At 39.3% G+C, this 15,158-nt stretch overlaps 1 protein-coding gene across 1 annotated transcript in view; it reads right to left on the reverse strand.

Annotated features, from left to right (window-relative positions):
* PLEKHG1 (pleckstrin homology and RhoGEF domain containing G1) overlaps nucleotides 1-15,158 on the reverse strand; it is a 248,702-nt gene that overhangs the window by 201,723 nt on the left and 31,821 nt on the right. The gene's annotated exons all lie outside the window — the stretch shown is intronic.

Raw genomic sequence — 15,158 nt, forward strand, 5'->3', positions numbered from 1 at the left:
TTCTCTGCTTGGCTCCATACTTATTCTTCTGTTCTTTATGTTTATTGCTAGTACAGCTCAGTTATGAGTTCATTGAAAGTGGCACTAGACTTTTCTCCATCATCTTGATTTTTGCATTAAATTATTTTTAAATTTACAGATTTTTCTAAACTGTGACAATGCAGAAGTAATGTTTGTTTGATAACTTGTAGTACAGATTGGCTGAAAAGGGATTTTTCAAAAATGGATTCGTTATTTTCTTCCACTGAAGCACAATAGTCAAACCAGATAAGATGGATCCTTGAAGCTCTTGCCCTCAGGTCTAGAGGCTTGTGTTTTAATAAATTTAAAACTTTTCTTGAAATAGTAAACACTGACTTTATACTTTGGCCAAACAATTCCCAATGGCAGTATTGGGAGTTTCATCAGCTTGAGCTCAATAAACAATGAATCATATACAACAAATCCCTTTTTTAAAAAAAAAGATTAAGTGCAATTCCCTGAAAATAAAGTTTTCCAAAGTGAAAATACTGTTAGAAAAGGGAATATCCAACACATTAACTAATTGATCAATGAATGGAACTCAAGAAAATGGTGCACTGGTAGTTTGATCTCTATAAACTTAACTTTGAAAATCTAATACAAAACAATAAAAGAAGAGCACATTTTCCAAATGTCAAACTACAGTGGCATTCAAGTAATTTTTCAAATAATATACTTCTACTCCTAATTCTACAAAAAAACTTTATTTTGGGTTTCTATTCAACAGTTCTTCGAAAAACCAGCAGATCGAACACCTCTAAGAATTAAACAGAAACTTAATTTATTAATTCAACTATTTATTGAGCTCCTACTGTGTGCAAAGCACTATTCATGTTCAAGTTTTTCTGGGGAGTAACACTGTCAAACATCCAAGAATACAATTATCAACTTTACATATTGGTAGGTGGTTTCGTGAATTCAAAAAGCTGCATAAATATTTCACCTAAATACGCCAAAAACGACATTCCTGTTACCCAAGAAATCTACGAGCCTGAGAAAGTGGCTTCATAAATGAAGTTAAGATTTTGATCATATTGCTTTTCTTTAGTACATAGTTATCATCTATGTGTATAAGGTTGAAAAGGCAAATGCCAAATGCTTGACTACTATCCATGACCACTGCACACCAACTCAATCAACTTGTTTCTTTGGCTGAGCAATAGAAGTCTTCAGTTTCTGCCCCTGGCAAGAATGATGTAAAATCACACTGGCAATGCCATCTGTTGCCCAGGGAAAACATATTTTTCTCTTTACTCACTTCACCCTCCACTTCTTGTCCCTGCTGGGGTAGGTATAAGGTAAATCATGTCTGAAACAGTCCCTGTCCCTCATGGGGCTCCTATGCTTCTCATGTAAATGACTATTTCACTGATGGTTTCATGTATCACTGAATGGTTTCCTCCCAGCATCCCCTAGCTACACCATATTTCTTGAGGTTGCACTTTGGTGTTATTAAAGAGTTTCTTCTGCCTCAGCAACCAGATGTATCGCAATAACTTAGATGCTACCACCACCCCCCAATGAGCAGGGAAAGTTCTACCAACCTAAATTAATATAAACCCATCCCTGTTTCTGAAACACCAGTTATTTTTTTTCCTAAAACACTAGAAGCAATCTTGTAAAACTAATATACTACTTTATACCCCTAAATTATTAATTTAATAGGAACACTCTCTCCTTTGGAACAGCAGACGTTTCATGTAAATCTGGCCTATGACCAAAAAATTTTTAAATTTGAGGAAGTAATCTGCAGAGGGCCTCAAATAGTGTATCAAATCTTAAGTTTCTAGAAAGTCCCCAGAAGCTCTTTTTTTGACCCTTCAAGATTTCAAAAAACGAAATAATATCTAGCTCCTTAGATTTAATAGGGCAGAAGGATGTGACAATTGAGGAAGATGACATATTTGATACTTACACAGTCCTTTCTATTTAATCTCAAAAATGTTTTACTAATACTAACAAAGGTTCGGCACTTCTGACCATGCTAAGTAATCAGCCTGTTTATCATCACAACTTTTTAATTTCTTTTACAATCCCTGTCAGAACCTGCTCCAGTATGCTTTACTCTCAAATCACATAAAAAATAGTGAAACAGGTCTGACACTAGGGACAAACAAAGCAGGCAACAACTGCTCAAAGTGCTAAAATGAAGGTATCCCATACAGCATGGTAAAGTGGCCTAGTGGGATGAGCACAGACCTGGAAGTCAAAGGACCTGGTTCTACTCCCAGCTCCATTACTTGTCTGCTTTTCAACCTTAGGCATTCATTCACTCATTCAATCATATTTGTGGAGAGCTTACTCTATGCTGAATAAGCAATGTACTAAGCCACTTTACTTAGTACAAGCCACTTCACTTCTCTGTGCCTGTTACCTCAACTGTAAAATGGGGATTAAGACTGTGAGTGAGCTCCATGTGGGACATGGACTCTGTCCAAACTGATTAACTTCTATCTACCCCAGTTCATAGTACAGCGTCTGGCACTCAGTAAGTACTTAACAAATACCATAAAAAAATTCCTTCTGTCATGGAAGCACACCTCCTTATCCTATTTCTTGGCACATCCACTGCTGCCTGTCAGGCTCCTGGAAATGTCTTGTGAAACAGGGAGAAAAGCAGTATAACTTCTTCGTCAAGATACCTTGAAAAATTGGGGACTTGCATGGGCACCCACTCCTTTTTCCAGTTTCCATGCTGGATTGGAAATTTGGTGACAGAGTGAAGATGAAGATGAAGCAAGGGAGGGGGCACCGTATATTTTACTGCCCGGCCTCTACTGGAACCAAGAATTGCCACTCTGCTAAATCATTATCAACCAGTGGTATTTACCGAGTGCTTACTGTGTGCAGAGCATTATACTCAGCACTTGGGAGGGTATGATACAATGTTGGTAGATATGTTCCCAATAAACTTCAGCTTTTCATCTAACAAGCAACAGTATGGCTACATGACGAGCAGGCAGAGTGATGAGTTTGAAAATGAAAAATATCTAAAACTATTAATTTGTACATTAAGATCCCTGTCCCTTAGAACTGCTTTATTTAAAGTCAGAAATATTTTTGTTTTTTGAAGATTGTGAACAAATATTTATTAATAATTATAATGGCATTCGTTGAGCTCTTACTAAGTGCCAAGCACTGTTCTAAGTGCTGAGATAGATACAAGGTAATCAGGTTGGACTCAAGTCCCTGTCCCACATGGGGCTCATAGTCTCAATCCCCATTTTAAGATGAGGGAACTGAGGCCCAGAGAAGTGGTCAGTTGCCCAAGGTCACACTGCTGACAAGTGGCAGATCTGGAATTAGAACCCATGACCTCCTGACTCCCAAGCTCTTGCTCTTGCCACTAGGCCATGCTGCTACTCAGGATCCACATTTATAATGTGGACTGAGCAACCATTAAACCTACTACAGTTTACAACATTCAGCTTTGCTTAAGAACGAGCTGTTTGGTAGGATTACGCTGCTATTCAACAGCAAAGTGTCTTGTCAGTCATATCTTGAATCAAACCATGAGCTCTTGTGAAATAATCCTGGAAGCTGTAAAATGCCAATGTTTCAATGGATTATACAGTGATTGCCCAACACTATAACTCGTCTAGAAAGTTATTCCCAAATTGCAAGGCTTTCGAGGCCAGTCTCACTAAATATCTACCACTACTAAACAGGGCCAAGAAGAGGGAGGATAATCAATAAAGGCATTCAAATGCTTGACGACTGACTAAAGTATCCCCTAGGGAATCTACTGTACTTCAAATTAAATACTTTTTGGTGGGCCGTCATTGGCTCTGCATACAAATTTCCCCTTTTTCATGGAAAAATAAAAGCCTGTAAATACCTATCCGCCCCCACATGGAAGAAAGTTACAGAACTGGTTTCCAACTCTCAGGCAATGACATTGTGTGTTTATAAAACCATGGTAATGAGCAAAGGCTTCACAAGGTTTGCTTAATATTTTCTCTCCAAGCTAAAGATTCATTGCTTTTTTAGTTTGTTAATTTTAATGAGTTTTTTGTAATTAGCATCTTTGAATATTTTTTAAACAGAAATTTTCCATGAGTCTGAGTCTACTATTTTTCAGAACAGTTGCTTGGGATGTAGAAGCATTTAAGTAACATTCAAAAGTGCCTATTTCCTTTTTTTCTCCAATAAAAATATGCTTATCTCCAACCTCCCCTCTTCAAGGTTATGAGGAAGTGAGAACAGGATTTGAAATCTTAGTCTATTTGTAAGAGATACGAGCAGGATCTAATTAATCAAGTACTAGATTTAACATCAGGGACCTTTGAACTCTTATTCAGTTCTGACATTCAGACAATGTCTATACAGCAATTTGCCTACACAGCTCTTTATTTGACCAATGGTTACATGACCTAACACACTTCCTAAATACTGACTGTTAAAGGGATTATTTTTCAAAAAAAACCCCAAACTTTACCATACAGAGATAACAAATGGTTTGTTACTGTTAAATTTAATTCTCACACCCTTGTAAGGGTAAAGACCAAAAAAACCCACAAAACCTCAAAAAACAAAAAAAAAACTTGTACTGTAAATATTCCTTCATATGTTTGGAATCCTATTATACCCAGCCACATGGCGATCCATCAGCTGGTGACTCCTGTTGGGAAAATGAACATTGCAAATTTTAATTTTTTTCTTCTTGCTCTCACCTTTCAAAAGGTTCAGATATGTTCACTTCAAGATCAGAGTGTCTCCATTATGTGGCATTCGATACTCTCTTCATTTAATAAATATTGGCTGGATGACCTAGGCTGGACCACTCTTTCTATGGTCACTTGGGAAGTCAGACAGTGAGTCATTCAATGGTATTTATTGAGCATTTACTCTGTGAAGAGCATTGGAGTAAGCGCTTGGGTGAGTACAGTACAACAGACACATTCCCTGCCCATCACAGGAGCAGAGGGAGAGTACCATTCTTCCCCATCCATCTCTTCCCTTTCCCCTTCTCTATCTGATCCCTTCTGCTCCTGCCCATTTTGAGGCCATACTCTCTTTAGGCTCCAACTTCTTCCTAGAGTAGGAATAGTATCCATTAAATACTGACTCTGTGCAGAGCACTGTTCTAAGCACCGGGAAAGAATATACAGGTGGAAATGGTCCCTGTCTTTCAGGGGGTTCACAAACTAAGACTATATATCAGAGAAAGAGGATGGAGGACAGGTATCAAAAGTGTTAAACTGAACATTCTGTGAAACAAATAAGGCACTGAAGGCAGACTGGCAAAAATCCAGAGACCTCAAGTTACTCAATTGTTGTTCAGCCTTTCTGGAGTCAGATAATTCTCAATATATTCCAAGGCTGAATATTTTATTTTTCAAGAAAAAAAGTACTTCCAACTTGCTCCCAATTCCTCTGAAATATTTCCAATCTATGGGGATCTTGGGTGATGGATAACACTAGACCTAGGAGGAGAAGGGATCCAAAGACCCTTTTTATTCCTCTAGCTTAGTCAATGTCTGAGTTCCCAGAGCAGTTTTTATCCTTGGGGCTCCTAGGGTTCATCCCAGAGGAGAATTTCAGGTGTACCACAAGTGTACATCTTTGTCCACTGACTGTCCTTTAGTCATATCTTCGGGAAGGAAGACAGAAAAGAGGAAAAAGAATGAGCACAGGAAATATTCAGTGTGCTGCTTGCTTGGCCCAGTGTGTGTTTTATTTTATTTCAGGATGTGAATGAAAGTGGTTCAGAAATCTGGTTTTTCTCTTATGTGTCATGCCTTCAATACTGAGTATTTTTGAATATGGCATTAGTTTTCACTGATTCACTTTATTTTGCTTAAAAGGCCTTGAACTCAACACTCCAACTAATGCACAAAGGTATAAAACACATACAGAGAGCAATGCAATCCTGCACTTAAAAAAAATCCTTTGGGAAATTAGAGTTTAGATGGAAAAGTTCAAAAAGTTCTAATTATGGCATGTTAAAACAGAATTTACAGCACTATCAGGACCCAATCTCTTGGGAATGGGGAAGGCATACCTAGACATTCTAACTGTATTGTTCATAAACCAATGGAGCATAAAAGAGAGCACTAAAACTAACAGTCCTCTCTTCTCTGATTTTGGTAATTCAACTTTTGATAATGTGAGAACAAATAATAGGAATAGGGTTAGGGCTATCCTTCCTTTAACAGGGTGGGATGGGGGGGTGAGAGGGAGGAGAGGAAGCTACTGTTTACTTGAAATAATCAACCTCAAAAATCTCCATCAATTTTTCCTCTGCTTTGGGTTTCTCACCAATGTACTGGATTGACAACTGTTTATATGGACGTTCAAAATTCGCTTTTACTGTGTTGAGCCAGCTTTACTTCCCTTGAAGTATAAGTGTCTACGTACGTAACAGATGGCCACAAGAGAAGAAAAAAACCCACAAAAAATAAAACTATAACCTTGTCCACTTACCATTAAGCCAGTAGCAAAACAAATATGGGGCTAATTCTCCCCCAACATGCTGCTGAGAAGGAGCAGTGTCTAGTGGATACAGCACAGGCCTGGGAGTCAGAAGGACCTGGGTTCTAATCCTGTTTTACCACTTGTCTAAAGTGTGACTATGGGCAAGTCACAACTTCCCTGTGCCTCAGCTACCTTAACTGTAAAATGGGGATTAATACTGTGAGCCCCATGTGAGACAAGGACTGTGTCCACCTGATTAGCTTGTATCCACCAGCATTTAATACAATACCTGGCACATAGTAAGTGCTTAACAAATACCATAAAATAAAAACCAACCAAAAAAACAACCCCACATGATTGATAAATTATTGTACTATCAAAATTAGCCACTTAAATTTTGGGTGAACAGATGTGCTTTGGACTATACAATCATCCCTAAAAGATAAAATATCATAACAATCCACAAACATCGGTCTTCAATTCCAAAATTCAAGCTGTAATCAAAAAACACAAGTTTTTTTTTGATGAACACTGTTTTCTAACCTTTGATCATAAAGCTTTTAAGCATTCACAACTCATTCCCTCACAACAAATGGCACTTACTGAGCACTTGTGTACAAAACACTGCACTAAGTGCTTGTGACAGTAGAACAGAATTGGTAGACACATTCCTGACCACAAAGAGTTTACAGTCTACAGGGAGGACTTTAAGATTATAAAGGGAGTGACCAAGGAAATGTCATCCCCAATTGACGTGGACAATCAATGAATCAAATTTATTGAGCGCTTACTGTATGCAGAGTGCAGCCATTTGGCTTTATCCTAGACAGCCCAATTTAAAACTGGCCTGACCGCTGTCCAGTTCTGTTATAGCCCCAGGTGAATCTTTTTTAATCAGCATTTTATTATTCTGTCTGCTTAGCCTCCCTCCCACACAGCTGCTGTCCACAGCTCAGACACTGCATTAGGCTTCACACTGACCTGGGAGACAGGACATAAAGACTCTGGAACAAGTGGGGGGAGAGAGTGTGGAATCAAGATCCCCCTGGAAAAATACCCTGTGATCCTACAAGGGCCAATAATAATAATAATAACAATAATAATTATGGCATTTAAGCACTTACTATGTGCAAGCATTGTTCTAAGTGCTGGGACAGATATAAGGTGATCAGGTTGTCCCACGTGGGACTCACAGTCTTAATCCCCATTTTAGAGATGAGGTAACTGAGGCACAGAAGTTAAGTGAATTGCCCAAAGTCACACAGCTGACAAGCGGCTGAACCAGGATTTGAACCCATGACCGCCGACTCCTAACCCTGTGCTCTTTCCACTGAGCCATGCTGCTTCTCTGTAAGCTAGTTACTTCTGATGGAACCTGTGATGAAAGCACATCACACTTGCATGCCCAGCATTATGTGTGTGATATCACATACATCTCATAGCCTGGTGTATAGGATTGTCAACTTACCAAACAAAAAACCAACAGGAGATTTGATTTGTGGAAAATGCAACCAAGCAATATAAGGATCTGAACTTGGGGTTCTGATAATTCTATCAATCATATTTATAGAGTCCTTACCGTGTGCAGAGTACTATACTAAGTGTTTGGTAGTTGGTGGACTTATTGCCTGTCCACAATAAACTTACAGTCTAGAGAGGAGACAGGCATCAATATATATAAATCACATAGATGTACCTAAGTGGACAGAACATGGTCCTGGGAGTCGGAGGACCTGGGTTCTAATCCCTGCTCCACTTGTCTGCTGTGTGACCTCGGGCACTTCTCTGTACCTCACTTACCTCACCTATAAAATGAGGATGAAAACTGTATGCCCTATGTGAGACACGGACTGTGCCCAACTTAACTATCTTGTACATACCCCAGGACCTTGTACTGTGCTTGGTATGTAGTAAGTGCTTAACAAATACAATTTTTAAAATAAAAGTGCTATAAGGCTTAGGGAGGGGTGAATAAAGGGTGCAAATCCAAGTGCCGGGGTAATGCAGAAGAGGTTGGTTAGGAGGAACTGAGGGCTTAGTTGGGGAAAGACTTTTGGAGCTATGATTTTAATAAGGCTCTGAAGGTGGGGAGAGTGTTCATCTGTCAGAAATGAAGAAGGAGTGCATTCCAGGCCATAGAGAGAATGTGGGTGAGGGGCCAGCAGTAAGATAGATGAGATTGAAGAATAGTGAGTAGGTTGGTGTTAGAGGAGCGAAGGTTGCGGGCTGGGTTGCCGTAGGAAGTCACGGAAGTAAGATGCAGGGGCAAGGTGACTGGGTGCTTTACAGCTGAAGGAAAGGAGCTTTCTGTTTGATGTGGAGGTGATCAGGCAAGCACTGAAAATTCTTGAGGAGTGAGAAAACAAGGGCTGACTTTTTGTAGAAAAATGTTGTGGGCAGCAGAGTGAAGTGGGGTGAGCATACTGGAGTGGGGAGAGACAGGAGGTAGGGAGGTCAGCATGGAGGCTGATGCAGAAATCAAGGCAGAATAGGATAAGTACTTGGATTAACCCTGTAGCAGTTTGGATAGAGAGGAAAGGGCAGATTTTAGCTGTGTTGTGAAAGTTGAATTTATAAGATTTGATGACAGATGGAATATGTTGCTTGAATGAGAGAGATAAGTCAAGGACAACTCCAAGGTTATGGGCTTGTGTGACAAGGAGCATCGTGGTGCTGTCTACAGTGATAGGAAAGTCGGCATGAGGACAGGGTGTGGTTGACAATACGAGGAGTCAGCATGATAATCATATAGAAATATCCTGAAGCCAGGAAGAAATATGAGACTACAGCAAAGGAGAGGGAGATCAGGGCTGGAGATTTAGGACTTAACCATATAGAGCAAATGTTGAAGCTATCGGAGCAAATGAGTTCCCCAAGGGAGTGGATGCAGATAGAAAATAGAAGGGGACACGAAACTGAGCCTTGAGAGATTCCCAGGAAGGCAGAGGAGAAGCCCTGTCTGAACATCAAGACTCCTGTTAGAAGTCAGGCTTGCCACTTCAGCCAGCTGAAACCAAGTCTCCTAAGATTTCCAAACCAATTGACAAAATTAGTCCTTTTCCAATTTCACTATCCACGGAAAAGATCATAATGCTCCAGAAATGGAAGCAGTCCACATCTTTACCCTAAGCTAACCACAATATCCAGACTGGATCAGTACCCCACACAACCTGGACTGTTGAGGAGCAGAGCACTAGAAAAGAAACAAACAGTAAAACTTCCTTAAAAATTCCAACATAGAGGAACATATTCTCTTGTATCCATTACTCAAAACTTTTTTGAAAATGTCTCTCAAGGGAAACAAGGATCCAAGTTTAAAAGTTTCTTCCTCACAGAGCAGGGATTTCCTATTTCGAAAGTGTCTGACTTGGAAATTAATATCAAAGGATTAAAGAGTTTTCACCGATGCAAAAACACCTCAGAAGTAATTTTCAGCATACACACCCAAACTAAAATCCTAAGAAAAAAGTTTCCAGGAACCATACTGCACTTCAAATGCTTCAGAATTGAGCGTCCAAGTGTTTAAACTGTTTCCTCCCCGCTACGCTTTACTATGGCAACAGTATTTCCTTTCGTGATCATTTCAATTCTACCAAGCCTTTAAACCCAAACACTTTGGTTTAAATCTGTCCTCCATATGTATGGAAACATTTCTGATGCAGTTTCAACAATGACTGCCGATCCCACATGAAGTAGAATTTTACACTTAACAACATTAAATTTTTTTTTTTTTTAATCAAGAGAACGAGTTAAAGCAGCCTTACATGCTCTCTTAAAAGTTGGGGGTGAAAACCTATTTTCCATAAAACCTATAGGGTGTACGGGTGTACTTAGACAGAAATATGCTTGGAGTTTAACAAAAGAATATTAGGGTCTCTTAATAGGCAGCTGCACATCTTGAGATGTTTATTGTATAAACTGTCTTGAATTACATTTTCTATGCTCTTTGCAACGCACATTGCTTTAAGTTTCCCTCAACTTTTAAAACCTCTCCTCCTTTGGGAAATAACAGCAAAAGGGACTGTTTTTTATGTGGAGTCCTATGTTAGAAAAGATTCATGAAACAAAAAATATTCCCCATTAAGTATATTTTGCAATCAGACTTCAGTTTTACAAGGCCATGCCAGAATTTTCAGGTAGTACACTAGGTTTCTCTATTGCTGACCAATAACTTTAAAACATAAATTCATGAGAATAAATTATAATTTGAGGGAACCAGATGTTAACATTTTCTGTCAAAATGATGCCTCTACTGATAAAAAGATCAACTGCTGTCATTAGTAAGCTCAAGTTTCTTTCTCCTCATCCCTTGAGAGTTCTACTACAAAGTCTTTTGGAAATACCCAGCCCACTAACACTTTCTGTTTGGCAGATAATGCCTTTTAATAGGAGGATTTATTTGCCTAAAACTATAGGGAATTGAATGCCTTTGAGATCAAATCAAGAGCTATGTTTTACTACAATTTTATTGAAATTCAATATTGTACATGAAAGGGACTTCTTTCCTATTCCTATTTCAGTTGGATGTCTTACCCAAACACGGAAAACATACAGAAGAAACCTAATCAAGTTCCTCAATGTGGAGACTAAAAATATTTAAATAGGGGCCTTTGTTTTGTTTTAATCTGTCACATCTTCAAAAACATGTTTAAAAGTGTAAATATTTTCTGTTTTCCAAACAAATGCTTTGGCAAGAATTACTGACATGGTGTAAACAATATGTCTACTTCATTTACTTCCTTAAACTCTAGATTCACAACACTAGTAAGAAGGTTTCTTAGATAAATTTTCCTTGATCTATAACAAGAGATCACATCACACCACAAAGTCTAGACATTGTCTCCTCTTCTCCTTCCTTCCCCAGAAATTTCCCACCACTATTGGGAATTATCTTTCCATCACAAATTTAATTATTAGATTTAAAATTGATTTTTAAAAATCCAAACATTAGAACTTATACAGCTTGGCTTACATTCAAAAGAAGCAGTGTGATTTAGAGGATAGAGGATGGGCCTGGGAGTCAGAAGGACCTGGATTCTAATCCCAGCTCTGCCACTGTCTGCTGTGTGACCTTGGGCAAGTCACTTAGCTTCTCTGCTCTTCAGTTACCTCATCTGTAAAATGGAGATTGAGATTGTGAGCCCCATGTGAGACATGAACTATGTCTTGTATCTACTTGTATAAGGCTTGTGCTTGTTTCTACCTTAGCACTTAGAATAGTGCCTGACACACAGCAGACTGCATAAAAAGACACTATTTATGTATTTATTCTTAAGAATGAAACGAAGCCATCAGCACTGGGGGAACTAGAAAGGTAAGCTCAAATTTCAAAACCTCAAATCTTTGCCCAGTCCCTTCTTTAACCAGCTTTCTCTCTCCCCATCTTAACCACTCTTCTCCTGCTTTACCACAGCTCACATTCTTCATTCCCCTCAAGCTAATTTATTAACTAAGCTTCAAACAGCACTTAGAACAGTGCTTGGCATATAGTAAGTGCTTAACAAATACCATAATTATTATTATTCTCGTGTTCCTTCCTCTTTCTTACTCATGTTTTCCCCCGCATATCCATCAGACCACAGTTCACCTCTCCAAAGTCCTTTTGAAATAATTTCCCCTACAGAAGGCCATCTCAAATTAATTTCTAATTGACCTCAAATCACTTAAGCACTTCCATGCTACCAAGGCACCTGAGTACTCATATCCTACTATGGTGTTTATGTACATATCTTCTTACATATTCTAGTTTTTCTCCTATCTATAATTACAGCATGTGACTCTCCAGATAGATGAGGGCAGATATCATACCTTCTATTGTACTCTCTCAAGGGTTTGGTACAGTGCTTTGCACATAGTAAGTGCTTGATTAATTTTTTTTAAGGCTTTACCACACAGTTAGTGCGAAAACAATTGACAAGTGAATAAATATGTGAGTTGTTAAGGAGGCTGATGGCATGACTGACAAAGTGTTGGTTTTTTTGATGGTATGGGTTAGTGCTTACCATGTATCAAACACTGTTCTAAGCAGTGGGGCAGGTACAAATTAATTAGGTCACACACCGTCCCTATCCCGCATGGGGCTACCAGTCTAAGTAGGAGGGAGAGGATTAATCAAGGAATGTTTTAAGGCAGGGGGTTGCTTTTTGGGAGGAATTTGAAGGAGGGGAAAGCTGTGATTTGGTAGAGTGGGAGGAGAAAGGGACTGCATATGACAGGATCAGGAGAGTCAAAAGCAATGGTCTGCCTTGATCTAACATACAAACCTTTACAAGATTCTATACTATTTATGGAATTCCCTTCTTCTGGCTCAGAGGAGAACCCCACTGTCCAACCGCAACCTAAATGTCAGATGTTTCTAGTTGCTTCCCCCATTAGATTGACAAATGCTCTACTGCAGACTCCATCCACTCTAAGTGCTCAATAAATGCTTTGGATTATGATAGAAGCCTTCCTTACCCATAGTCTGAATCTTATTTACTCAAATACATAATTACGTATTTGAAGGCAATTACATCATACCACCAACTCATACCACCACCTTTCCATTTCCAGACTACCTGTGTCCCATTTTCAGTCTGAAGAGCTTTTACAAACTTCCAGTCATCTTGGTGACTCCCTCCAAAATGCGCTTCCCAAGATTTCTGGGTTTAGGGAACCCAGAATTTGATAGAGGGCTCTATTACTAATCTTGTATTAGTAAAGAATTACCTCACCTCTTCATCATTCTATGCTTCCCTGGAACAGGGATATTTTTAATTTCTTCAAGCAATATCAGATGTACTTTTTGCTTTCCCACATTCCTGATACTTAAGAGGAAAATAGCTTTGTTTTTTTCGGTGGTATTTCTTAAGCGCTTACTATATACCACGCACTCTACTAAGTGCTGGGGGGTAGACACAAGCTAATCAGGTTGGACACAGTCTTAATCCCATTTTACAAATGAGGTAACTGAGTCACAGTAAAGTTAAGTCACTTGTCCAAGGTCACACAGCAGATTGGTGGCACTGGAATTAATCTTTCTGACTCCCAGGCCTGTGCTCTATCCATTAGGCTATGCTGCTTCTCTAAGGTTACAGCTGCAAAAGTGGCCAGCAACTGAATTCTGATGTAGGTCTTCTATTCTTTGTTTTAAGATTCTCAAAATGTCAAATGGAATGAAATATCTACATTTCTCTCCTAACTTCTACCAACTAATCCAAGGCATAAGGGGCAGGACTGTCAGGGAGAGGAGCTCAAAGGAGAAGCAGAAGGTTAAGTACTGTATCCTCAGTGGTTCAATATGCATTTAGTTAAGTGCTGTGAATCAGGGAATGGCATTAGGGGAAGGGAGTGGTCTTTTTTCATTTCTCTGGTTCAGGCACAAATGAACAAATTAAGATATTTCACATTTCCTTTTTAGTCTCTATTGTTTGTACAAAGAGAAAGATTGAGAAAAATGAAATAAAACTGACCAAGAGTTTTTAAGAGGGAGACAGGCCTGCCCTTACTCCCACAACATCAACTATCATTTCTCCATGGATGATTTCCCCTCTTCAGACAATTTCTCTCCTTCTCTGAAAGTCTGCATTTCCTCCTGCCTTGGAGACATACCTACCTAAATGTCTCTGTGATTCCTCAAACTTAATATATCCAAAACAGAGCTCCTCATCTTACCACCTAAACCTTATCTTCCCCATCACTTTAGACACCACCACCATTCTCCTTGTCTCAAAAGCCCTCAACTTTGACATGGCTCTCAACTCCTCTGTCCCATTCAACCTATATATTTGATGTCACCAGATCCTGTTGGTTCTACCTTCACAACACCTCTAGAATCCACCACTTCCCATACATCCAAATTGTTACCATGCTGGTCCAAGCACTCGTCATAGCCCATCACGATTACTCTATCAACCTCCTTAAAGATCTTCCTGTCTCCAGTCTCTTCAGTTCATATTTCAATCAGGCGAGATCATTTTTCTAAAGAATAGCTATGTGCACATTTCCCAACTTCTCAAACATCTCTAATAGCTGCTGATCATTTCCACATCAAGCAAAATCTCATTATTGGCTAGAAGAAATTCTCTCCATCCTACCTATTCTCATTTTTCTCCAACTACAACCTAGCCTGCACGCTTCGCTCCTCTACTTACTGTACCTCAATCTTGTCTCTCACTAAGGAATGTTGCTCGTGTCCTCCTTCCAGTCTAGAGCTCCTTCCCCAATCATAGGAAGAATGATGGCCTGTTTTCTATCTTCAAAGTCTTACAAAAATCACATCTTCTCCAGGAAGCCCTCCCTGACTAGCTTATCTCCTGCCCTCTTTTCCCTCTCTTCTCCATCACCTATACAATTGGGTCTCTAAGTATTTTGATATTCATGCCACCTCACAGCACTTATGTACAATCGTATTTATTGAGCATTTACTATGTGCAGAGCACTATGCTAAGCACTTAGGAGAGTACAATATAACAGGTAGGCATATACCCTGCCCACAGAAAGAGCACAGGCTTGGGAGTGAGAGGTCATGGGTTCTAATCCTGGCTCTGCCATTTGTCAGCTGTGTGACCTTAGGCAAGTCACTTCACTTCTCTGTGTCTCAGTTACCTCATGTGTAAAATGGGGAAGAAGACTGTGATTCCCCCGTGGGACAACCTGATTACTTCATATCTACCCCAGTGCTTAGAACAGTGTTTAGCACATAGTAAGCACTTAACAAATACCAACATTATGCTTATTAT

This window comes from Ornithorhynchus anatinus, chromosome 2 (genome assembly GCF_004115215.2).
Source record: "Ornithorhynchus anatinus isolate Pmale09 chromosome 2, mOrnAna1.pri.v4, whole genome shotgun sequence".
Taxonomy (NCBI): Eukaryota; Metazoa; Chordata; class Mammalia; order Monotremata; family Ornithorhynchidae; genus Ornithorhynchus; species Ornithorhynchus anatinus.